We start from the raw sequence: 25,436 nt of genomic DNA on the forward strand, positions 1-25,436 counted from the left end.
ATCGAACCGCCTAACAAAAATCTAATAAAAGAACGATCGGTTAAACTAGCTACCCGATCATTCAACTCTATACTACATAACAACTCTTCACACCATACTTTATATACAGGTCTGCGTATGGTGAATAAACATATCCAGTCATTAAAAGAAGAATTACCATACCTCTGTACCAGTAATTCCCTAATTGGCCCGGCCAATTCTACAGCTTCCAAGGGTCCCCATTCTATGACCCTTGGTACCTCAACAACCTTAGAGTGAAGAGTATGCAAACCCCGTTGATATTTTGGATAATCTATCCAAAGTCTGTCAAATCGCAGGTTCGGGTGCAACTGTTCCAAGTGCATATCTGAAAAGGTCATGACTGGATGAGGTACATCCTGCTTGTAGTAGTTATCTACCTCCTGTTGTTCCAAGTTCTCAGCAGGAGCATGATGGGCTTGGGATGAAGATTCACCCCTTTCATTCTGCAAAACACATCAAACACAAATTTTGTGCATCCAAATATGCATTAGTGTCAGCAAAATCATCAATCAAAATAATTACAATGACATTATCAATTTATATCAAACTTAAGCTTATTTTCACATTTTTATCAAATCTACACTTTTTCAAATAAGCATATACGAAAATTTTCGCCAAGTTCATAAGCATTCAACTCAAATTACATGTCAAAATAATCATTACTAGCAAATAAACAAGTCTCAAATGGCATTATCTTTCAAAAATCAAGTTCATGAATTTTGGACTTGAAAAAGTCCACTTTAATTCTCAAAATCATGTTTAGGCTCAAAGTTTGGATCATTTAACTACCTAGACATGTTACACTACTCATTTTAGCAATAATTCATGACAAAAATCGGCCATAACCTGTTTATATCAAAAAGCCCCAAATTGCTCAAGAACACAAACCCTAGATTCTAAAGATTTTGAAGTTTTTGGCTTCAAATCATGTTAACAAGCATCAATCTAGTTTATACATGCATAATATACTAACAATTTAACACTAATTACACTAAAAATTAACAAAATTCAAATTATGAAAATATGCTCAAGAACACACTAAAATTCGGATTTAAAGGTGATTTGGGGTGTAATTGTACCTGTTTTCTTGAGTAGTTCCTAGATATCATCCTTCTCAACATGATTTTAGCAAAAAATTTGGTGATTAACGGTTAAAAATTGAGATTTTTGGGGGTGAAATTCGCAGTATTTCGGGTTCTTTTTCGGGTGTTTATGCAGTGTGTTTGTGTGTGGGAGAGTGATCAGTCGAGCAGCTCTTTTATTTTTTTTTTCTGGGTTTTGGACCCTCCGCGAGTCGCGGAGGTTTTCACTTAAAACTCCGCGAGTCGCGGAGTTATTATTTTTTTTTTTTTTTTTTTTTTTTTTTTTTTTTTTTTATAATCTTTAACTTATAAAACAATTAAGAAATTAATTTTAAAATTTTGTTTCCCTTGTTATTTAGGACGAGGTCGTTTCGGATCGATGTCCTAGTCCGTCCCTCGACAAAATTTTTAAAATTTGTCTTTTTGTAGCGATTGTTTTAAAAGCTAAGATTTTTGGGTTTTTTAATGTTTTTGGCATACTTTAAATCAATAAGATTAAAAATAATGATAATAAAAGTTCTCGTCCCTCCCTCGGGTAAAGCAATTTCGGTTCAAAGACCTAGTCTTCAACTTACGACGAATTTTAAAAATCATATTCTTAACTTAATGAGATAAAGTAAATTTTTGTTTTTAAATTCACACAACTTAAATATAAAATTCAAAATTAATATTAAAAATTCAAAATTCACACCAAACTTAAAATTTAAAATGCATAAAATTAAAATTTCATATTTTAAAAATTAAAAATTCACACCAAACTTAATTTAAAAATTCATATTATAAATTCACACCAAACTTATATTAATTTTTCAAATATTTACAATTTTAAATATATTGTTTTTACAAAGTTTACAATATTAATTTAAGATTTAAATATTAAGATTAAAAACATAATGAAATTAAAAATCTTTTTGTCTTTTTATCCCACTTTAATCAATCAAATATTATCAAAAATATGCGCCCCTCTTTTCGGTAAAGTAATTTCGGTTCCAAGACCTAATTTAACTCATGACGAATTTTTGAAATATTTTTGGTTTGATTGTTTAAAGATATTTATACCTTAAGAATAAACGTTAAATTTCGCAGTGATGTAATAAATTTTTGAACGTTATCAATAATTTCGGTCGCCAAACCTAATTTTATTTAATACCAATTTAATACTTTTTAGCGAACAAATTAGCGTTTATTATCAAAAGGTTAAAAATAAAAATAAAAATAAAAACTATACAGACATACCTGTGAAATAGATTTCTTAGTTATATGATCTATTATATTCATAAGATAGTCGGTTTAATTGGTTTTCCATGGCTGCATAGGCGTAACCTCGAGCATTCATTGTCTTTTCTTCTAAACATATGAACGGTCCGTCTCTGCATAAAGTAACAAATTCGGTATTTGAATAGGTTTGATTATTTGAACATTTACCTCCATGTGACCATTTTCCGCATTTGTGACATTTTTCTAGGTGTCGTGCTCTTCTTTTTGCTGCGGATTTTGATTTTCCTTTACCAAATTGTAACTTATTATCTTCGCATCTGGATCCTTTTCTAACTCCGTCCATTCTTCCTCTGATTACTGATACTAATTCACTCGGTAGTATGTCATTATTTCTTTTAGTGATCAAAGCATGTAGCATTAGACCATGGTTTAGTTCACAGGCAGTCTTCATTTCGTAAAAACCTAAAAAAATAAAAATTCAGAATGGGGGGAGAAGACTAGTTCTTTAGGGTCTGCTAGGGAAAGACCATACGTGTTCCATTTTCGAGAACTACACGAAAACAGACAATCTAACTCTAACAGAAATACATATTATCCTTTAAAGACTTGATTCTCCTCACACTTAGTTAGCTGTGGTGTCGAAATTGTGATTAACTTCGTTGTCGACTTCCATCGGACCATGTATGTAATGTTTAACTCTGTGACCATTAACTTTAAATTCAATCCCATTTGAATTTATTAATTCTATCGTTCCGTATGGGAAAACTCTTTTGACTATGAATGGTCCAGACCATCTTGATTTCAATTTTCCAGGAAATAGCTTGAATCGTGAATTGAAAAGAAGAACTCTGTCTCCTTCTTTAAATTCTTTTGAACTTCTGATTCTTTTATCATGCCTTTTCTTCGTTCTTTCTTTATAGATTAACGAATTCTCGTATGCTTCATGTCTTAATTCTTCTAATTCGTTTAGTTGACTTAATCGTAGACGTCCAGCTTCATGTAAATCAAGATTACATGTCTTTAAAGCCCAAAATGCTTTGTGTTCAATTTCTACTGGAAGATGACATGCTTTTCCATAAACAAGTCTAAAAGGTGTGGTTCCAATTGGAGTTTTGTAGGCTGTTCTAAAAGCCCAGAGTGCATCCTCCAATTTAATGGACCATTCCTTCGGATTTGATCCTACGGTTTTCTCTAGAATACGTTTTAAAGCTCGGTTTGTATTTTCAACTTGTCCACTTGTTTGTGGATGATATGCGGTGGAGATTTTATGAGTTACTCCATATCTTTTAAGAACTTTCTCAAGTTGATTATTACAAAAATGAGTACCCCGATCACTTATTAAAGCTTTCGGTGTTCCAAACCTTGCAAAAAGACGTTTCAAAAAGTTGACTACAACTCGTGCATCGTTAGTTGGGAGAGCTTGTGCTTCCGCCCATTTAGATACATAATCAATGGCTACGAGTATATATAGATTATTATGAGATTTTGGAAATGGACCCATAAAGTCAATACCCCAAATGTCAAATACTTCACATACTTGGATGACATTTTGTGGCATTTCATCACGTTGACTTATTTTTCCGGCCCTTTGACATGCATCACAGGATTTGCAAAGAAGGTGTGCGTCTTTGTAAATTGTAGGCCAATAGAATCCAGCTTCATAAACTTTTCTTGCTGTTAGTTGAGGCCCATAATGCCCTCCTGTTGGTCCTGTGTGACAATGGTTTAAAATTTTACTAGCTTCATCTCCAAATACACATCGGCGTATTATTCCATCGGGACAACTTTTAAACAGATGTGGATCTTCCCAGAAATAGTGTTTTATATCACTGAAGAATTTCTTTCGTCTTTGGTACGATAATCCTTTTTCAAGGAATCCACAAACTAAGTAGTTTGCATAGTCTGCAAACCATGGGATTTCTTTATAATCTATCTTCAATAGATATTCATCAGGAAAGTTGTCTTGTATGGCCGATTCATTCAGAATTTCTAATTCGGGATTTTCAAGACGAGAAAGATGATCAGCGGCGAGATTTTCTGCTCCTTTTTTATCTCGGATTTCAATATCAAACTCTTGTAAGAGTAAGATCCAACGGATTAATCTTGGTTTAGCATCTTGTTTTGAAAATAGGTATCTAAGAGCAGAATGGTCGGTATAGACCACCGTTTTTGCTAGAACGAGATATGATCGAAATTTGTCAAAAGCAAAGACAATAGCAAGGAGTTCTTTTTCAGTAGTTGTATAGTTCGTTTGTGCTCCTTGTAATGTCTTACTAGCATAATATATAGGTTGAAATCGTTTTTCAATCCTTTGTCCTAAAACGGCTCCCATTGCAAAATCACTTGCATCGCACATTAGTTCAAATGGTAGATTCCAATTTGGTGTTATCATGATTGGTGCATTAGTGAGTTTTTCTTTAAGAATATTAAAAGATTTGATACATTCATCTGAAAAGATGAATGGCGCATCCTTTTCTAGGAGTTTATTCATAGGAGTGGCAATTTTTGAAAAATCTTTTATGAAACGTCGGTAAAAACCGGCATGCCCTAGAAAACTCCTAATTCCTCTAACATTGGTGGGATGTGGAAGTTTAGCAATTACATCTACTTTAGCTCTATCCACTTCAATTCCTTCTTTTGAAATTTTATGTCCAAGAACGATGCCTTCTTTAACCATGAAATGGCATTTTTCCCAATTAAGTACTAGATTTGATTTTTCGCATCTAATTAGCATTCGTTCCAGATTTACTAGACATGATTTAAATGTATCACCGAAAACTGAAAAGTCATCCATGAATACTTCCATGCATTCTTCTATCATGTCATGAAAAATCGCCATCATACACCTTTGAAAGGTTGCAGGGGCGTTGCAAAGTCCAAATGGCATGCGTTTGTAAGCAAAAGTACCATAAGGGCACGTGAATGTGGTTTTCTCTTGGTCTTCGGGTGCTATTGGAATTTGAAAATATCCGGAAAATCCATCTAGAAAACAATAGTAACTATTTCCGGCTAATCTTTCCAACATTTGATCTATGAAAGGTAAGGGAAAGTGATCTTTTCTGGTGGCGTCATTTAATTTTCTATAATCAATACATACACGCCATCCTGTTACAGTCCTAGTAGGAATAAGCTCATTTTTCTCATTTGTGATGACAGTCATGCCACCCTTCTTAGGCACGCATTGAACTGGGCTTACCCATGGACTATCGGAAATTGGATATATCAAACCTGCATCTAGCAGCTTAATAATCTCTTTCTTAACTACATCTTGCATATTAGGATTTAGTCTTCGTTGGCGTTGCACATACGTTTTATGACCTTCTTCCATAAGGATTTTATGTGTGCAATACGAAGGACTTATTCCTTTAATATCATGAATCTTCCATGCAATGGCTGGTTTATGAGCTTTCAACACAGAAATGAGCTGTGATTTCTCATTTTCAGTAAGAGAAGACGATATTATTACAGGTAATTCAGATTCACCATGTAAATAAGCGTATTCCAAATGGTTTGGAAGTGGCTTTAACTCTAATTTTGGAGGTTCTTCTATCGATGATTTATATCGGTATCTGTCTTCTTCTTTTAGCATTTGAATTTCTTCTGTTGTTGGTTCATATCCATTAGCTATAAGTGTAGCTAACATTTCAGCTTCATCAATTGGTTCATTTCCTTCTCCTAAAGAACATTCTCCTGTTCCTTGTAATTCTGGAAATTCTTTTAATAATTCTGCATGTGCATCTATAGTTTGAATATAATAACATGTATCATCTGCAGATTGTGGTTGTTGCATAGCTCTATCCACTGAAAAGGTAACACTCTCATCCTCTATACTTAGGGTCAGTTTCTTACCGAACACGTCTATCATTGCTTTAGCCGTGTTTAAGAATGGTCTTCCTAATATGAGAGGAACTTGAGAATCTTCTTCCATGTCCAAAACAACAAAATCTACTGGAAATACTAAATTACCAACTTTAACTAGCATGTTCTCCATTATCCCTCTAGGATATTTTATTGATCTATCGGCTAGTTGTATGCTTATTCTGGTTGGTTTTAATTCTCCAAGGTCTAATTTAGCGTATAGTGAATACGGCATTAGATTTATACTAGCACCTAAGTCTGCCAATGCTTCTATTGAACTAAGACTACCCAGAAAACATGGAATTGTGAAACTTCCTGGATCAGATAGTTTTTCTGGTATCTTATTCAACAGCACTGCTGAACAATTAGCATTCATAGTAACAGCCGAGAGTTCTTCCATTTTCTTTCTATTCGTGATTAGATCTTTCAAGAATTTAGCATATCTTGGCATTCCTGAAATTACATCAATGAAAGGAAGATTTACATTTATCTGTTTAAACATATCCAAGAATTTGGATTGCTCGGCTTCAAGTTTTTCCTTCTTCATTTTACTCGGGTAAGGAAGAGGTGGTTGGTATGGTTTAACATAAGGTTTATTCTTAACTGTGTTATCTTCATTAACCTTTTCAACTACCGGTTCTTTTTCCTTATCTTGATCAGGTTGTGGTTCTTGTGGAGTAGGAATAGTTTCATCAGAAGTTACAGGTATTTCAGGTGGTTTAAGTGTTGTACCACTTCTTGTGGTAATAGCTTTAGCTGTTTCGTTCCGGGGGTTAGCATTTGTATCACTAGGTAAACTTCCCGGTTTTCTTTCACCTATTAACCTTGCTAGGTTACTCACTTCTTGTTCCAGATTTTGAATAGAAGCTTGTTGATTTCTAAATGCTTGAGCATTTTGTTCATTGGTTTGTTTTTGAGATGTGAAAAACTGCGTTTGAGTTTCAACTAGCTTCGTCATCATATCTTCTAAATTTGGCTTTTTATCATCGGTTTGTTGTGGTGGTTTGTTTTGAAAATTCGGTCTTTGCTGATTGTAAGTATTATTGGATACTTGTTGATTGCTAGGACCTTGTTGGTTGTTGTATGGAATATTTCGGTTATAATTCTGGTTTTGATTGTAAATCGGTCTTGGCGGTTGATAATTATTCTGATAATTATTTCCAGGCCTTTGGTTTATGTATGAAATATTCTCTCTTTGTTCCATTGTTAATTCAATACTGAGACAATCTTTTGTCAAATGTGGTCCTCCACACTGCTCACAACTAATTCGTATAGCATGAATATCTTTAGTCATCTTTTCCATTCGTCTCTCGAAAGCATCTATCTTTGCGGAAATGGAATCTAAGTCATGGCTAGAATCGGCTCTAGCTGCTTTAGATGATCTAATGATATCTTTTTTTTGGTGCCACTCATGTGAGTGGGAAGCAGTATTATCAATAATTTTGTAAGCATCAGTTTCGGTTTTCTTCATAATCGAACCACCAGCTGCTATATCTATGTCTTTTCTTGTAGTGATGTCGCATCCTTGGTAGAATATTTGTACTATTTGACAGGTGTCTAAACCATGTTGCGGACATCCTCTTAACAATTTTCCATATCTTGTCCACGCCTCATATAGAGTTTCATTTGGCTTTTGTGTGAACGTAACAATTTCTGCTTGAAGTCTTACGGCTTTAGATGCAGGAAAGAATTGTTTAAGAAATTTATCAATTAAAACATCCCATGTATCAATCGCCCCTTCGGGTAACGATTCCAACCAATCTTTGGCTTCTCCCTTTAAAGTCCAGGGAAATAACATGAGATATATTTGTTCATCCTCCACTTCTCGTATTTTAAATAGTGTGCAGATCCTATTAAAGGTACGTAGATGTTCATTTGGATCTTCCTTCGGCGCACCACTAAATTGGCATTGATTAGTCACCATGTGTAAAATTTGTCCTTTGATTTCATAATCTGGCGCATTAATGTCTGGATGAGTAATTGCGTGACCTTGGCCAGTGCGTTTAGCTCTCATTCGGTCTTCCATACTTAAAGGTTCCAGATTCTCCATAATTGAATTTGTTGAATCGGTATCACTAGATGATTCTGATTTAATAGTTCGTTCCTCAACAATCTCTGTTTGAATGATTGGTGGTTCCGGAGGAAAGTTTAATGGTTCAGGATCTTTGAACCGTTCCTGAATATTTTCTGGATTCTCAATTGTGAGGTTTGTTTCAAAAACTGGATTATCGGAAATTTGAACTGAAGTACTTGGTCGACTGGATGACGATTCTAAAGAAAAATCAACGGCGGTTATATTTGTTAAACGATGTCTTGATCGAGTTACAGGTGGTGAACGTACAAAAGGTGGTGAACGTACAAAAGGTGGTGAACGTCTTGCTCGGTGCATTCACAGAATATCCTATTAGTTTTAAAAAGGAAAGAAAAATTATAATAAGTTATCCAATCAATAGACTTTTCTGATTTTGCCCACGTTTCGAATAGCCAAAAGATGCAGCAGAGGGGCAGGATTCGTTTGGTCTCAATATAATTGAGGACTGTTTGGCTCCAATAACCCGGTCCACGTACAAATCCAACTATTACTACGAACCAGAAAATTTTGATGTCTATCAATTTAACCACTTAAAATAAATTTTCGTAATTTTAAGAAATTTAGATAAGAAGTAGAATAAAATTCTAAGTCCTAAAACTAGAATGGCGAGAAATAAGAGAGAAAAAGATTGCGCGTCGAAAAATGTCGAAAAAGAAAAAAATGGTTGAAAAATAAAAGGTGACGGAAAAATAAAAGAAACTTATCAAAACTTAAAAATACTTAACTAATTTAACCTTATTACTACAACTAACTTAAAATTATAATCGCAAATTGAAATTACTAATTGGAATGATAATTGATACATAGTAAAAGGTCTAAAAATATTAAAGCTTACAGGAAAAACTAAATCCCAAATGGAAATAACTTAAAAAGAAACTAAAACTTAAAAAGGCGTCGCAAAATTCTAAAGCACCTATATCTTAGTCTAAAGAAAAAGCACTTAAGGAATTCTACGGCAAAGCCTAAAAATCTAGGAGTAAAAATAACTATAGCAAAAACTAAGTTTAAAATTAATTATGAGCTAAAAATACAAAAGTTACGCTACAACGATTAAAAAGGTACAAAATATAAAAATATACAAAAAGTTGTAAAAGGTACAATTTTTATAAAAATATTATTTTTATATTATTTATTTAATAAAACTACAAATAATACAATTTTATTAAAACTAATTTAACAAAATACAACAAATTAAATAAAAAGTAAAATTAAATCTAATAATAATAATAATAGTAATTAGGTTTTAATAATAATAATAATAATAATAAATAATAACCCGTGATTAGGGTTTTTGTCCGAGTGTCAGAGGGCCTCCGCGAGTTGCGGTGAATAAAGGGGAAAACCCCGCGAGTCGCGGGGATTCAGAATTCAGTTGACAGATTGTACTTTTACGCGTTTTTCTTTATTTTTTTTTTTATTTTTTTTTTTTTATTATTTTCTGTTTTCTGTTTTTAATTTAAATAAACGATTTTTAATAAAATTTATATTTTTATAAATTAAAATAAAGATAAAGAAACTTATAAAACTTAAATATTTAACAAAATCCTAAAAATACTTATATTTTTGTTTTTCTTTTTATATTTTTCAATAATTAAAACGTATTTTTTACAAAAACGACTTTTAATAAAAGTAAATAAAAATCTTTTTTTTTTTTTTTTTATATTAGCGTTGCGCTTCCGGCTTTTAAGATAGTCCCCGGCAGCGGCGCCAAAAATACTTGATGTTTCGCGAGGTGTATATAAAATAGCTATTATTTTTCTAGGAAATACTATTAAATACGATACAATTTTACACAAGATATTTATTTATTTATAGAATGGATATACTTAAACCTTGCTACAACACTTATAGGCAGTGTACCTAATCGTACAGTAGTGTAGTTTTTAGTAAGTCCGGTTCGTTCCACAGGGAGATCTTTAAGCAAAGCTCAACGCTATATTAGTTTACTTTTATTAAAATTACAAATATATATATAAGTAATATTATTATTATAAAGGGGGGGTTTTTACCGTTTAATGACCGGTTTGTCGATTTTAAAACTTTAGTCGCAGTTAAAACCTAATGTAAAATATAAATACAAGACTTTAAATTAAAGCGTAAAGTAAATAACGATAATGAAATTGCGAATAATAAAAATGCGATAAAATTAAATTGCGATAATTAAAAAGTACGATAATTAAAAGTGCGATAAAATGAAATAACAATAAATAAAAGTGCGATAATTAGAAGTGCAATTAAATATAAAATAAAGGAAATAAAATATGAAATAAAAGAATTATGCTTATTTAAACTTCCGTAATCATGATGTTTGACGTGTTGATTTTAGTTTTATGCCCTTGGGTTAATTGTCCTTTGTCCTGGATTATTCAATATGTCCGTCTGGTTTTTGTCCATAACAGTCCATCAGTCATAAATATAAATTGCAAGTGTCCTTGTCAAATTATTATTATACCCGAAGATAAATATTCCAACTAATTGGGGATTCGAATTGTAACAAGGTTTTAATACTTTGTTTAATGAATACACCAGGTTATCGACTGCGTGTAAACCAAGGTTTTACTACTTTGTTAACAATTACACCAATTACCCTTGAATGTAATTTCACCCCTGTTTCAATTATTCTAGTGGCTATTAATTCATTCCCGTGTCCGGTTAAATGAACGATTATTCGTACAAATAAATACCCCGCCCATCGTGTCCGATCGAGTGTATATGGTAATTTATAGGGACGCCCAATTGTAAATCTTTATATTAACATTAACAAACTTTCATTTAGTTAAACAAATATAAAGCCCATTAATAGCCCATAGTCTAGTTTCCACAAGTGTCGTTCTTTTGTCCAAACCCCAATTATGGTACAAAGCCCAATTACCCAATTTTAGTAATTAGCCCAACATCATGATTACTTCGTTTTAAATAAGCATAATAATAACTTAGCTACGAGACATTAATATAAAAAGGTTGAACATAACTTACAATGATTAAAAATAGCGTAGCGTTACACGGACAGAATTTCGACTTACACCCTTACAACATTCGCTAACATACCCTTATTATTAGAATTATAATTAAAATTAAAATATAAAATATAAATTATAAATATAATACGTATATATTGAGAGAGATTGAGAAATATATGATATATTTTGATCAGAATTCGGGTTGATTTTATAGCCAGAAATGAAATTTGGGGCTCCGCGACTCGCGGCAAAAACCCCTTTAAACTCCGCGAGTCGCGGAGAGGTATTTTCAATTTACTCCCTTGGAGTTTCTGGCTGCCGACACTTTTTAATATATATATATAATATATATATAATTAATATAATTAATTATATATTATATTATATTTATATACATAGTTAACTTGTAATTTTTAGTCCGTTGCGTCGAGCGTTAAGAGTTGACTCTAGTCCCGGTTCCGGATTTTCGAACGTCCTCGCGTACAATTCAATATCTTGTACTTTGCGTTTTGAATCTTGTACTCTTGTGATTTCGAGACGTTTCTTATCAATAATTGGAACCTTTTTGATTGTCTTTTGTTCTTTTGAGCTTTTTGGTCGTTTGCGTCTTCAAATCGTCGAATCTGTCTTTTGTCTTCACCTTTTATTATTTAAACGAATATCACTTGTAAATAGAACAATTGCAACTAAAAGCTTGTCTTTCTTGAGGAATAATGCTATGAAATATATGTTCGTTTTTAGAATTATCAATGATTATACAAAGGGTACAAATTATATATACGTTAAGTTTAGTTACCAGGGTGCTCAATCTTGTAGAATATTTTGATAAACGTTTCGAATGAAACAACTGAAATCTTGTGATCCATCTTTATATACAGATTATGCGAAACACTAAAACTATGAACTCACCAACCTTTGTGTTGACACTTGTTAGCATGTTTATTCTCAGGTTCCCTAGAAGTCTTCCGCTGTTTGCTTATATGTTAGACAAGCTATGTGCATGGAGTCTTACATGGCATATTTATCAAGGAAACGTTGCATTCACCAAATTATCACCATGTATCTTATTTTGACTGCATTGTCAACGGAATTACTATTGTAAACTATTATTTACGGTGATTGTCTATATGTAGAAATTATCAGATGGCGAAAACCTTTGATTTAAATATTCATTTATGGTGTGCCTTTTCAAAAGAATGCAATGTTTACAAAACGTATCATATAGAGGTCAAATACCTCGCAATGAAATCGATGAATGACGTGTTCGTCCATATGGATTTGGAGCGATCGTCACATTAAACCTCATAAGCCGATGAGTTCTACTAGATCTATAAAGTGCAGATGTAACACGTTCTGACTCACCAACAGTGCGCTCAGTTTCAACGTGTGGATTGCTAGTGCTTACTGAAGGTATGTTACTTTAAAGTACTTGAATTTCTTCAAGATCTACTTTACTCCCACTGACTTCTTGTAAGAGAAGATCTCTTTCCAGGAATTCAGCAGACCGAGCAGAAAACACGTTGTCTTCAGCTTGGTAGTAAAAGTAGTAACCCATTGTTTCCTTTATGTATCGTACAAAGTAACATTAGATAGTTCTGGGTTCTAATTTGTTTGAAGTGTCATGCTTCACGTACGCTTTACAACCCCAGACTTTCAGATAAGACAACCTGGGATTCTTCTCATGCCATAACTCATATGGTGTCTTTTCTACCTTCATAGTTGGAATTACATTGAGTATGCCAGCAGCAGACTCTCATGCATATCCCTAAAAGACGGTAGTAGAGAAATCAGACTCATCATAAATCAAACTATATCAAGTAAAGTTTGATTCCTCTTACTCAGACACACCATCGTGTTGTGGTGTGTAAGGTAGAGTGAGCTATGAGACAATCCCACAATTCTTTAGGTGGTCCAAAAAACTCTTGACTCATAAACTTACTTACTCCATCGGAGCGAAGTGCTTTAATGGTCTTTCCAAGCTGATTATCTACTTCATTTTGGAGTACTTTTGAATGTTAAAATAGCTTTATGTTTATGTTTCAGCAAGTGAACATAATCATAGCTACTGTACTCATCAGTAAATGTAATGAAGTAAAATTAACTAAATCTATACATTGTTCTTAAAGGGCTACATACAACAGTATGTATTAGTCCTAAAAGATCTTTAGCTCTTTTACCTAAATCGGAGAAAGAAGCATTTGTCATCTTTTCACATAAACATGACTCGCATACATCAAATGACTCAGAGTCAATTGATTCCAAAAGTCTATTAGATTGGAGTTTTGAAATGCATTGTTTGTTTATATGACCAATATGACAATGTCATAGATAGGTCTTATTCAAGTCTTTCTTGAAGACTTTGGCGATGTAGGTATACACAGAATTCTCATTTGAAATTATACTATGCATATCAATTTCAAAAATACCATCACGTGGATAGGTATTAAGATAAATATATTATCCTTAGAAACTGAAATACCTAAGTGTGTAAATGCAAGTTCAAAACTAGCATCTTTCAAACTATGTCGCTCGCAGTATTGAGAGCATAATGCTATTGTTCCAACAAAATAATAAGACCACTTAGAGAAGTAAGTTTAGAGGTACCAATAGCTTTAACAAAAGCTTGATCCCCCTTGCCTACTTGCAAATCCAGTGTGTCTTTCTTCAGTCTATTACTTCTTCTCATTCCCTTCGTATTGTTACAGGTGTGAAGACCACAACCAGTTAACAAAGATCTAGGAATCACTAGAAGAAGTATATAACTATATATGGAATATACCTGATTTGCTAGTCTCACCAGCGTTTCCTTTTCTCAGCTCAGATTGGAAGATAGGACAACTTCCTTCTCCAATTGCCAACCTTTCCACAATGGAAACATTCGGCGTCTTTTGTTGGGCTTTCCTTATTGGAAGGTGGAATATTTTTCCTAGCAAATGATTTGTCATTTTCCTTCCACAAAGTATTCGGCTTATTCTTTTTCACCCTTCGATCCTATTTCTTCCTGATCATTGAACAACATTCGATAAGCATTTTGCTGAGCAGCAGCAACTGCCACAACAGGAAGAAAGGATATGGGTTCTAAACTTTATTCAACTTCCATTTATGTTTGAGAACAGTTCTCAGATTGCGGTGTCAGTTTTGGAAAGTTTGAACATTGAGTTTATCCTTCTCCATCAAAGAAGAAAGTGTTTTGGTTTGCGTTTTGATTGTTTGACATCTACAACAGATATATGATTCAATTTTGTATTTTCGATATTGAGCTTTAATAAATTAACTACCCAAGTTTTTTTTAATTTTTTTAAAAAAATAATTAATTTACGAAAGCCTAAGATCCACATAGAGGTTCCATAGCCACATCTGTTGATCAGCTAGCAGTTATGGAGTCTATTGGTAGGTAGCGGGTATCAATTACATTACAAGTGCAACTCTTAGATCTTTATGAGACCTTGAGATATATGTAGTTCAACAAACCACTATTATCTACTGACATGTTTGTCTCATCCTTGCCTCGAACTCAGGTCTCACCGTGAATACGATTAAGTCGTCCAATTTGGAAACAGTGAAAATTCACGCCAGTCTTACTAGATTAAAAATTCCACCTCGTGGTTATAATTCATGCTAGTCTTACTAGGTTAGAAATATAACGAGGAGTGTTTGCAAGCTCATTGGATGGCATGACTTAAATTTGGCGGGTATTTGAAAACGTTTGTGTTAACGAATAATGCATGCACACAAGATTCGCTACACTATTTGTTAAAAATCAATTTTTTTTAACCAATTGTATATGTCGATTATGTTTGTGATCTAATTTTTGTTTTATTTATAGGATATAAAAATAACAAATACACAAACGTGTATCGTTTTAAAACAGTTTTAAAAGATGTCATCCATATATATTATTTGACTTTCAAAATCATTTAACATTAAACTCGTTAGAGTTTAACTTATTTTAAAATCATCAATTTAAATCTTTGAAACTCGTTTAGAGTTTTATTTAATGTTTCCATCAAATACATATGTAATTTAAGTCTCAAAATTAATTAACTTTAAACTCGTTAGAGTTTAACTTTTTAAAATCATCAATTTTAATATTTGAAACTCGTTACCGGTTTTATTTAATGTTTTCATCAAAAACATTTAGCATATATTATAATCAACAATTAAATATAAATGCGTAAAATAAAACACAATCATGCATCACACACACATAGCCTAGCCCAAAAATCCTATGCTTGATCCCATGAGCCGACATGGGATCAAGAGGTCAAACTAAGAGTAATATCGTAGCTCCCACTTGATTCAAGAATCAAGTGAAAACTTGACAAACGCCATCGTTGTCTACTTGACTTGTTCGCCTTCTTCTAAGCCAAAAGCATGTTGTATTTTATCTTCAATCTTCATCTTGTTACATTTATTTAAATTTGAAAATACAACTAAACTAGTACTTTTACAAATTGAAATAAACTTAAATACAATACTATGTAAATGAAAAATAAATATAATACAACTTTGGCTTCAAAATGACCTTTCTAATAATACAAATAATCAACATGACATAATATTGCCGTAATCAACAATCACAACAATCATACATAGGTCGGGGCATTATGGACTATGTGTGCAATCACAATATTAATAACTACATTATTAAAACCTATATATGGCTTGTCCATGGTTATAATGCATGTGTATAACCATGGAATATAACAATCAACAATTATAATAAATATTCAAGCCATAACAATTAAATCTACAATTTAAAATAGTGATATTATTTCAATCATATTTGTGCGTCATGAGGTTAAGTCTAGATCAACCGAGTTGACTTTAAAAACCAAAAAGGTTTCGACTTTCACCAATATACCACAAAGCTAAATCTAAAGAATAGTCACACGACAATAAAGATGGTGTAAAAGCGGCTCGGATACCACTGATGAAAAATCGTGTGTACTTTTACCAAAACAGATTAACGCAGCGGATAGTTAAAATAATAATCTTTTATTATTTTATGAACAAAATTTAACAAGATTATATTTTCACTTATTTAATGAAACATACACACGATTAATCTTTCTCAATGATCCAGTTATACCATAATAATTGTCATGAACATAAAACAAAAGAGGAGTTAACGATATACCTTTCTTGGAGAATTGATGAGACGGAGAGAAACTTACGATCAAAAGTATGACCGTCTATTTGGATAGTCCACACTACACTTCAAACGACCGTCAATGGATGCTAGTCCAAACCCAAGTAATATTAATCAACCTTTGGTTAATATTATGAAATCAAAATATGTAATATGTGTTTAGTTTTCTGAAAGAATACGATATGAATTAATTTGGTGCGATATATAAAGATATTTTTTCAAAACACCCATGAACCTTTTTGAAAAATCTGTGAATCCAAATTATAACGAATATATATCATAAATTCGTATTTCTCAAATACTTCAAGGTATGTTATGTAACTTATAATTAATAATTTCTATCATGTCGCTTTCATGTGAATAGTAAATTAATTAATTTCGATTCATTTACTATTTATATGAATAGTAAATGAATTAATTTCGATTTACTATTTTGTTACTTGAGTAATATATATACATCATATATATATATATTTTATTTGACGTCTCGGTGTATATGTGTGTGATCCCGAAGGCTCAAATAAATTTGGCCATATAGTTATATGTTGTACCTTGCACATTAATCCTTTAATTTCATCATCTTTTTTGTGTCATTTAATATAACGTTTGTACACAACATATTTCATCAGTTAGGTAACATTAGTTAAACTCATTGTCCTTTTCTCGTATAGTTGGTAATTAAAAAATAACGATAATAAACAAATGAAGTTTTTTCTTTACAGATTATTTGGATGACATGAATATATATTTTTACTCATATTATGTGATACAACAAGTTTATCTTGTTACTTTGTTCAACCATTTATCGACTAACCACTAGATATGTTCTGAGAGCTTTTGAAAAGGTTTTTTTTTTTTTTTTTTTTTTATACTCTCATATAATATTTTGTATCATTATTATTAGATTATTTTGTGATAGTTTACTTTTCAAAACAAAATATAAGACAATATTTATATATTAAATGTATATTTCCATTCGTTGTCCTTGTCACATAATGTTTGTTTCATTTTACAAAACAAAACAAATGGATGAAGGTTTTTCTATTTAGTAAAAAGTTTTACTCACGTGTATTGTGTATGTGGTTTAATCGGTTTATATTTTTATATTCTATAACCATTTATCGAGCAATATTTACAAGTTACAAATATCTTGATAACAAAGTTTAAACCTGTGAACTTTTTGAATACATTATTACTCGTGAATATTAGACAATTTTGCGATAGCTTTCTTTACAAAACATAACATAAGTTATTTTATCAAATGTATATGTGCTAATTTTTCTTTTTTTTTTATCTAAGCTATGAACTAATTTATTTTCATTATTTGTCATTTGAAGGTTCTCAGCGTTAAATTCGACGAGGAGAATCTAAAATCTTTGATGGTTAAATCTTTGTGGTCAACAGCTACAAGGTGATTTTTCTCATCATTGATTAAATTTAATTTAAATAAATTTATATATTAGCTTGTGAAAACTGAAGTCGCCAACATGATCGAAGCTCTACATTTTGACTCGACTCTTTTAATTGGGGGTGGAACGAAAATTGTTTAATCCATATAAATATAGAGTTTTTTTAATGATAGCTAGTCCTTTTTTTTTTTTTTTTTAAAGCCAACAAATTATTAATATTAAAAATAAAACAGAGAATAATGGGAGGTCCAAGGACCTATTACACATGTTACAGGCTATTATTAAAGAAAATTATATGCATAAAAAATGTTACATCTAAGTAGTGTGATAGTATGTTCTAAAAATCTTATAGATACTCGTTAGACTATTTTTAACTGTGGCCTCAAATGACGGTGAAGTGTAGTGACATAATGCACTTTTTATATAAAAAATAATAATAATTTGACTAACACATGACAATGTCATGGAGTAAAAAGTAAATAGTAGTGAGTGTTAAATTTGAGTGCATGAAGTTTTAAATGATGTAATAAAATAGGATTGAAAATTGAATGAGAGAAAAATTAATTAATAATATAAATTTATCCGTGTTAAATTCTGTTTTGTTGAGAAAAATCAAACGCCAAAAAAATTTTCGTCAGTTGAGTGATCACTAACACCATATTTTCGTCACATGTAATGACGCCTTACTTAAATGGTGTTACATTATAACCGACTGCGAACACACGTGACACCTTGATATTTTTGACGTTACTTATCAGTTACCACACTTATCGCCGAGTTATGTGTAAATCTATATATAAAATGTGTTAAGATTTATCAATGTTTTTGTTCATATTTTTCAATATTGTAATAAAAATTACTATAACTAATTAATACTGTATAACTATAACTAACTAATAATTCAACAAGTGGGCATAACGTTCTGAAAATGGTGTTTGGACACTAGAAGTATCTTTCCATAGCCGTCACATTCGTCATATTATTCCATGTTTATATTAAGTGAATATTATGTGCCACAAATTATAAATTTAATTCCCGGGTAATAGCTATAGCCCACTTCATTGGGTAAAAAAATTTGAAAGAAACGGGAAAGGAAAAAATATAACGATGACATCTGTAGTAAAGAAAAAATTACTCTGTGGACCTATGGTTCGTATACGATTTCATGAGGAAACCTTAACTTTGTTTTATACATTGTTGGTACCTGTACTTTGCTGAATTTTCGTGGTTAGTACCCCTTAGTAACGTCCATCACTTTTTAAACGATAGAGAAAATTGTGTCGTTGGTCCTGTAGTTTACATGAAATGGGATGTTTGGTCCTTGAACTTCATTTTCGAGGTAGTTGGTCCATGTGGTTTACTAAATAAGTGTGGGTAACAACCCTTACAAAGATCCGTTAACTTAAGCCATGTGCAATAAAACCCTCGGTTGAGGTTTGAACGCAAGACGTCCGCAACCTCGAGGCTCATGAAATAACCGGGTAACAACAAGAGAAATTTTGCAGCGAATGAAAGTCGAAACTCTGACCTTCCATATAAAAAGTCAGGTCACCTCACTACATAACTCTTAGTTGTTTAACACGCCTCTAAGATATTACCTACATACATCCATAGGTAACTTAGTGCAACGTGAAAAATTTCATTGAGAGGAATCAGCAAAGAAACATAATAATTCTTCGTTGTTTAACACGCCTATAAGATATCACATGAATTGTGAAACAATGAATTAGCACTAATTAAGGGTTTTTTATTATTACCCGTAAGGTTTAAAACAAATAAAGTTTAATCCGTGCGTTCATATGTTTTAGAGCACTCACAATCCAATACCTCGCTAGCACTCAACTTGTTAATTCCATCACTTAAATTTCGGTCTTTATGATGACACATTTTTTAATACTCCGTATCATCTTATAATCTCACCATTTTCCATTTTTTTTAAGCGAGAAAACACCATTTCCCATTTAATGATCAATTTAATTTAATGATTACTATAATTTTGTTATTTCATAAAATCTACAATCAAACTTTCTTAAATTATATAACAAAGTATCAAACATGTCTTAAATGTAACTTAACTAGGTTTTTGAGCCCGTGCGTTGCACGGGTGTGTAAAAAACCGTGCAAAAAATGTAATTTTCAATTCATATTGATACGTAAATAGCGTACTAAAAAAATAAGAAAAGTAAAAGAATTATTTAAGAGCCCATGATGTTGACAAATTTTAAAAATTCTTATGAGTTTAAGAGCCCATGTTGACAAATTTTAAAAGTTCTTTTGAGTTTAAAAGCCCGTGATGTTGTCAAATTTTAAAAGTTCTTTTGAGTTTAAGAGCCCGCGATGTTGACAAACATTAAAAGTGATTTTAACTTTGCTTTTCGAAAAGAAAAAAAAAACTTTAAAAGTGATTTTTGGTGGTTTAGTAACTTAATGTGTACAATTTTTTTCACCATTAATATCTTTTTAATTATATATAGATTATATACTACTTAATATTTATAGAAAATATGAGTACATTGAAAAATGTCATGGAACGTAACGTTAGTTTATAAGTCTAAATTATATAATTTTAGAACTATATACAATTATTTTTTGAATAAAAGTGTAACCCGCGAGTTTAATTTTAGAAAAATTGTTAGTCATTTCAGCAAAATAATAGTACCCGGGAGAGGAGTCGTGTATAATTAATATAATAATAGTTTTATTTGCGTATTTATAAATATTTTAAGGACTTAAACTACAAATTTAAATTACTTCCATATCTATTGCTAAAATAAATGCTCCGTTGGTAGTGGTCGAAGCTCCGTGTCGAATACAATTTATTGCGTTTAGTTCGTAAAATTATCTCGAGTTGAACGGTGATGGCGATGGAACCTAACTCGCGGTGAACAAAAAGATAAATTCATTAAAAAAAATTGGTGAGTTTTGTTTGGTGAGTTTACATTAGATTCATGATAAAATTATTTTATTTATCTAATATATATTATATCCAAAGTATAAAGTAGACGGAGTAATATATTTCATAGACGGCATAAAATTATTTTTCAACATTCACTTAATACACGGAGTAACGATACTAAAACAATAGGGAAAGTATAAGAATATTATAATAGTCCGTGGTGTTGAGAAATTTTAAAGATTCTTTTGAGTTTAAGAGCCCGTGGTGTTGACAAATTTTAAAAATTCTTTTGAGTTTAAGAGCCCGTGGTGTTGAAGAATTTTATAAGTTCTTTTGAGTTTAACAGCCCGTGGTGTTAACAAATTTTAAAAGTTCTTTTGGATGGTGTTAGTTGTAGCGACCCGTCCTAATCCATAAGGACGAATACGATAACATATGATTACATCGCGAAGTATTGACCTCTATATGATACCTTTTTACAAACATTGCATTCATTTTTATAAGACAATCTTTCATTACATTGAAAGTTGACAGATATGCATACCATTTCGTAATATCCAAACTATAAATGACCTAATCTGTCATTTACTTAATAATAATCTCTAATGAACTTCAACGACTTGAATGCAACGTCTTTTGAAATATGTCATGAATGACTCCAAGTAATATCCTTAAAATGAGTTAATGCACAGCGGAAGATTTCTTTCAAACCTGAGAATAAACATGCTTAAAAGTGTCAACCAAAAGGTTGGTGAGTTCATTAGTTTATCATAATCATTCATTTCCATCATTTTAATAGACCACAAAATTTCATATTTTTCCATTTCTCATAATCAGCATGCATGCATTACGGTTCAATTATAGGGTGAACACCTGGTAACCGACATTAACAAGATGCATATAGAATATCCCCATCATTCCGGGACTCTCATCGGACATGATATAAATTTCGAAGTACTAAAGCATCCGGACGTTCGGATGGGGTTCGTCGGGCTCATAGATCTATCTTTAGGATTTGCGTCAATTAGGCGTGCACTAATTCTCAAAATTAGTGATGTTCCCTAATTCTTAGGCTACCAAGTTAAAAAGGGGCATATCCGGCTTCGATCATTCACCCATATAATGTTCATTAATTTAATTACTTATGTCTATTTCGTAAAAGTATTCATAAAAGTTGCGCATGTATTCTCAGCCCAAAAATGTAAAGGGGAAAAAGACAAATGAAACTCACGATACTGTATTTCGTAGTAAAAATACATATGACGTCATTGAACAAGTGTAGGGTTGGCCTCGAATTCACGAACCTATAACATTTGTATATGTATTAACACACGTAATTGTAATCGAACAAATATATATATTATTATTAGTGATGTATTTTACATATATATAATAAATTAATAAGTTTCATTATATATATATTTTCATTTTATATATAGAAATATTAATATAGTTAGGTTATGTGTAGTAAATATAATATATATATATATATATATATATATATATATATATATATATATATATAATCTTTATTCTTATGCTTATAGCTTTAATAACGTCATTAAAACTTTTATTTTCATAATCATAATTATTAATAATAGTGATATAGATAATACTGATAACAATAATAATGATAGTTTCTAGTGGTATCAAAATAATAATTTTAGTAAAAAATGATGATAATAATAATAATAATAATAATAATAATAATAATAATAATAATAATAATAATAACAATAATAATAATAATAATAATAATAATAATAATAATAATAATAATAATAATAATAATAATAATAATAATAATAATAATAATAATAGCTTTTAATGATAACAAACTAATAATTTTAGTAAAATGTTACTTTAAATGATAATACTAATTTTTAATAAAATGATAGATTTAAAAATAATAATACTTTAGAATTAATGATTATAATAATGATACTGATAATAATAATAACTATAATCATTTTACTACTACTAATAATAATGATATTAAGTTTAACAATAACAATACTAATAATCATATTAATAATAAAAATGGTAATATTAATAATAATACACATGTCATTAATAATAATAATACTAATAATTAAAAATGATACTAGTACTAATATTAATGAAAAAATAATAATAAATTTTATTATTTTCATAATAATAATAATAATAATAATAATAATAATAATAATAATCATAATCATAATAATGATGATAATAATAATAATAATACATATATTAGTAGTAATAATGATAATAATATTAATTATACTAATAATCTTATTACTAATATTGGTAATAATAATAATTAATAAATAATAATAACACTAACAATAATAATAATAATAATAATAATAATAATAATAATAATAATAATAATAATAATAATAATAATAATAATAATAATAATAAGAGTAATAATAATACTACCTCACAAGAAAAAGCTTCAAAAAAAAAAACAAATGCTCTTGACCCGGCTCGAACTCAAGACCTCCCGCTTAAACAATTCTCTTCCAAACCACTCCTCTACTTTTATCTTTTGATTAAACTATCAATCTAAAATCTTTTAACCCGTCATCATCGTCATTAATCTGGCCCTACAGTAATTTCGGCCCAACAATAAATAGGACACAACCCAACCAACAATGGCAGCCCAACCGAAAATATTTGGCCCAACAATACAAAGATATACGGCCCAAAGAAAAATAGAAACAAGATGACCCAATTAATCACCCTGTAACAAATCGATTTCTTCTCTTCTTTTCTTTAAAACGCAAACAGTAGCAGCGATTATAAAAACCAACATTTAATGGGGTTGTAGGTGAGACGACTGATCAGGAACATAAAAGTAAACAGGAATAGCAGCTGCAATTTAATGGTGGCGAGGTTGTGAGGGTTGTGGGTTTGTGACTGTTCACGTAGGGTGGCGTTCGAAGAGAAAATAGAAAAGGAAACAGAAAAACCAAAAGTGTAGCAGCAGTGATGATATAAAGAAATAGAAAGTGTACAGCTGCAGTAGTATTCATGGGTTTTGTTTGTCGTCAATAGTAACAAAGATTGGGTCGAAGGAGGTGATTTGAGTTTCGTTTGAAACAGAAAAGAAAACAGTTGCAACGGATGCAATACTATAGGGTTGATGAAGGTGGTGGTTATGGAGGTGGTGGTTGGCTAATCGAAATAGAAATATGAATGGCCAGCAGTAGCAGTGATCGTTGTCGACTGTAAAACAGAAGCATGGCTGCTACAGTTACAGGTGTGTGTTTAAATAAGCGAGTGGGTGGTGTTTTTGGGTTTCACGAAAAAGAAGGGAAGAGAGAGAGAGGAGAGAGAGAGGGAAGGTGGTTATTGTGGTGTTCGATTATGGTGGGTTTAGTGTCACGGTGATGGTTATGGTGATAAAAATGGTGTGGCGATGGTTCGTTATGGAGGTGATGATTTGAAGAAACCTTGAAGGTGGTGGTGGAGGTCGATCGTTTGCAAGTTGGTGATGGTGGTTTCAAAGGTGACTTGGTGGTTGACGGTTGTGGTGAGGTTGGTGTTATTCACAAAAGGAAACATAAATAAAGAGAGAAAGAAAGGTGCTAGTGGTGATGGAGATCTATACACATGTGTAAATATATAATATTCTCAACGGTTAATTCCAATTCAAAAGCAAATCATAATTAAATCTTAAACAGTGTCGCAGCCGGTTAAATTGGAATTTAGTTTAGATAGATAATAGACATGAAAAAGTAATCAATCAATATATATATATAATATATAATTATAATAACAATACAAGTGGATTCTAAAGTAAAAGAAACGCACAGGATTCACAATGAATTAATCAATTAGGCACAGTTTAGTATTCTTTCTACCGACAGTTTTAACGGAGTGCTAAATCGTACTCCGTTGTTTAATTAGTAGCGGATAAAAATCTTCGGAAAATCCCAAAATTTTAAATTAGATGTCTTTAATTATTTTGGTCATTATGGTATAAAATTCGATCATTAACTATTTAAAAATTATTAAATAAACATTAACTCACTGTCCACTCCCGATCTCAGGTAAAATATAAAAAAAAATTTCAAAACTTAACAAATAGCTCCTAAATTCATATTTAATATGCCTGAAAATTATATAACTTATATTCGAATCACCGTTTATTTTAAAATCACATAAGTTTGATTTTACTTGCTTAATATCAATCGAATGACAATTGAGCGTTACTGTCTCTTACTTAATAGATTCAAAATCACAATGTATATTTAATATACCTTATTTATATATAGATACGTTTTAAATAATAATTTTCAAAATATCATTTAATAATAACAACATATAATATTTCAAATTATATTTCCAGTTATTATTTATATGTATATATATACACACATATCTACTTACAAATAGTGGTTCAGGAATCGTCGGGAATGGTCGAAGGTCATTTGAATATATGAAATAGTTCAAAATTTTTGAGACTCAACATTACAGACTTTGCTTATCGTGTCAAAATTATTAAATCGTATCGAGAGTTTGGTTTAAAATTAGTCGAAATTTTCCGGGTCATCACATTAGTGAAAAATACAGTACAAAAAATGTAATTTGCAGTTAATATTGGTATGTAAATAGTGATATAAAAAATAGGAAAAGTATAAGAATTGTTTAAAAACCCGTGGTGTTGAAAAATTTTACAAATTCTTTTGAGTTTAAGAGCACGTGGTGTTGACGAATTTTAAAAGTTTTTTTGAGTTTAATTGACATGTTCAGAG

At 31.1% G+C, this 25,436-nt stretch overlaps 1 pseudogene; it reads left to right on the plus strand.

The window, feature by feature from the left end:
• The window catches only part of LOC139889883 (calmodulin calcium-dependent NAD kinase-like), a 91,314-nt pseudogene that overhangs the window by 55,939 nt on the left and 9,939 nt on the right, over positions 1 to 25,436 (plus strand).

The sequence above is a fragment of the Rutidosis leptorrhynchoides genome, chromosome 2 (genome assembly GCF_046630445.1).
Source record: "Rutidosis leptorrhynchoides isolate AG116_Rl617_1_P2 chromosome 2, CSIRO_AGI_Rlap_v1, whole genome shotgun sequence".
NCBI lineage: Eukaryota > Viridiplantae > Streptophyta > Magnoliopsida > Asterales > Asteraceae > Rutidosis > Rutidosis leptorrhynchoides.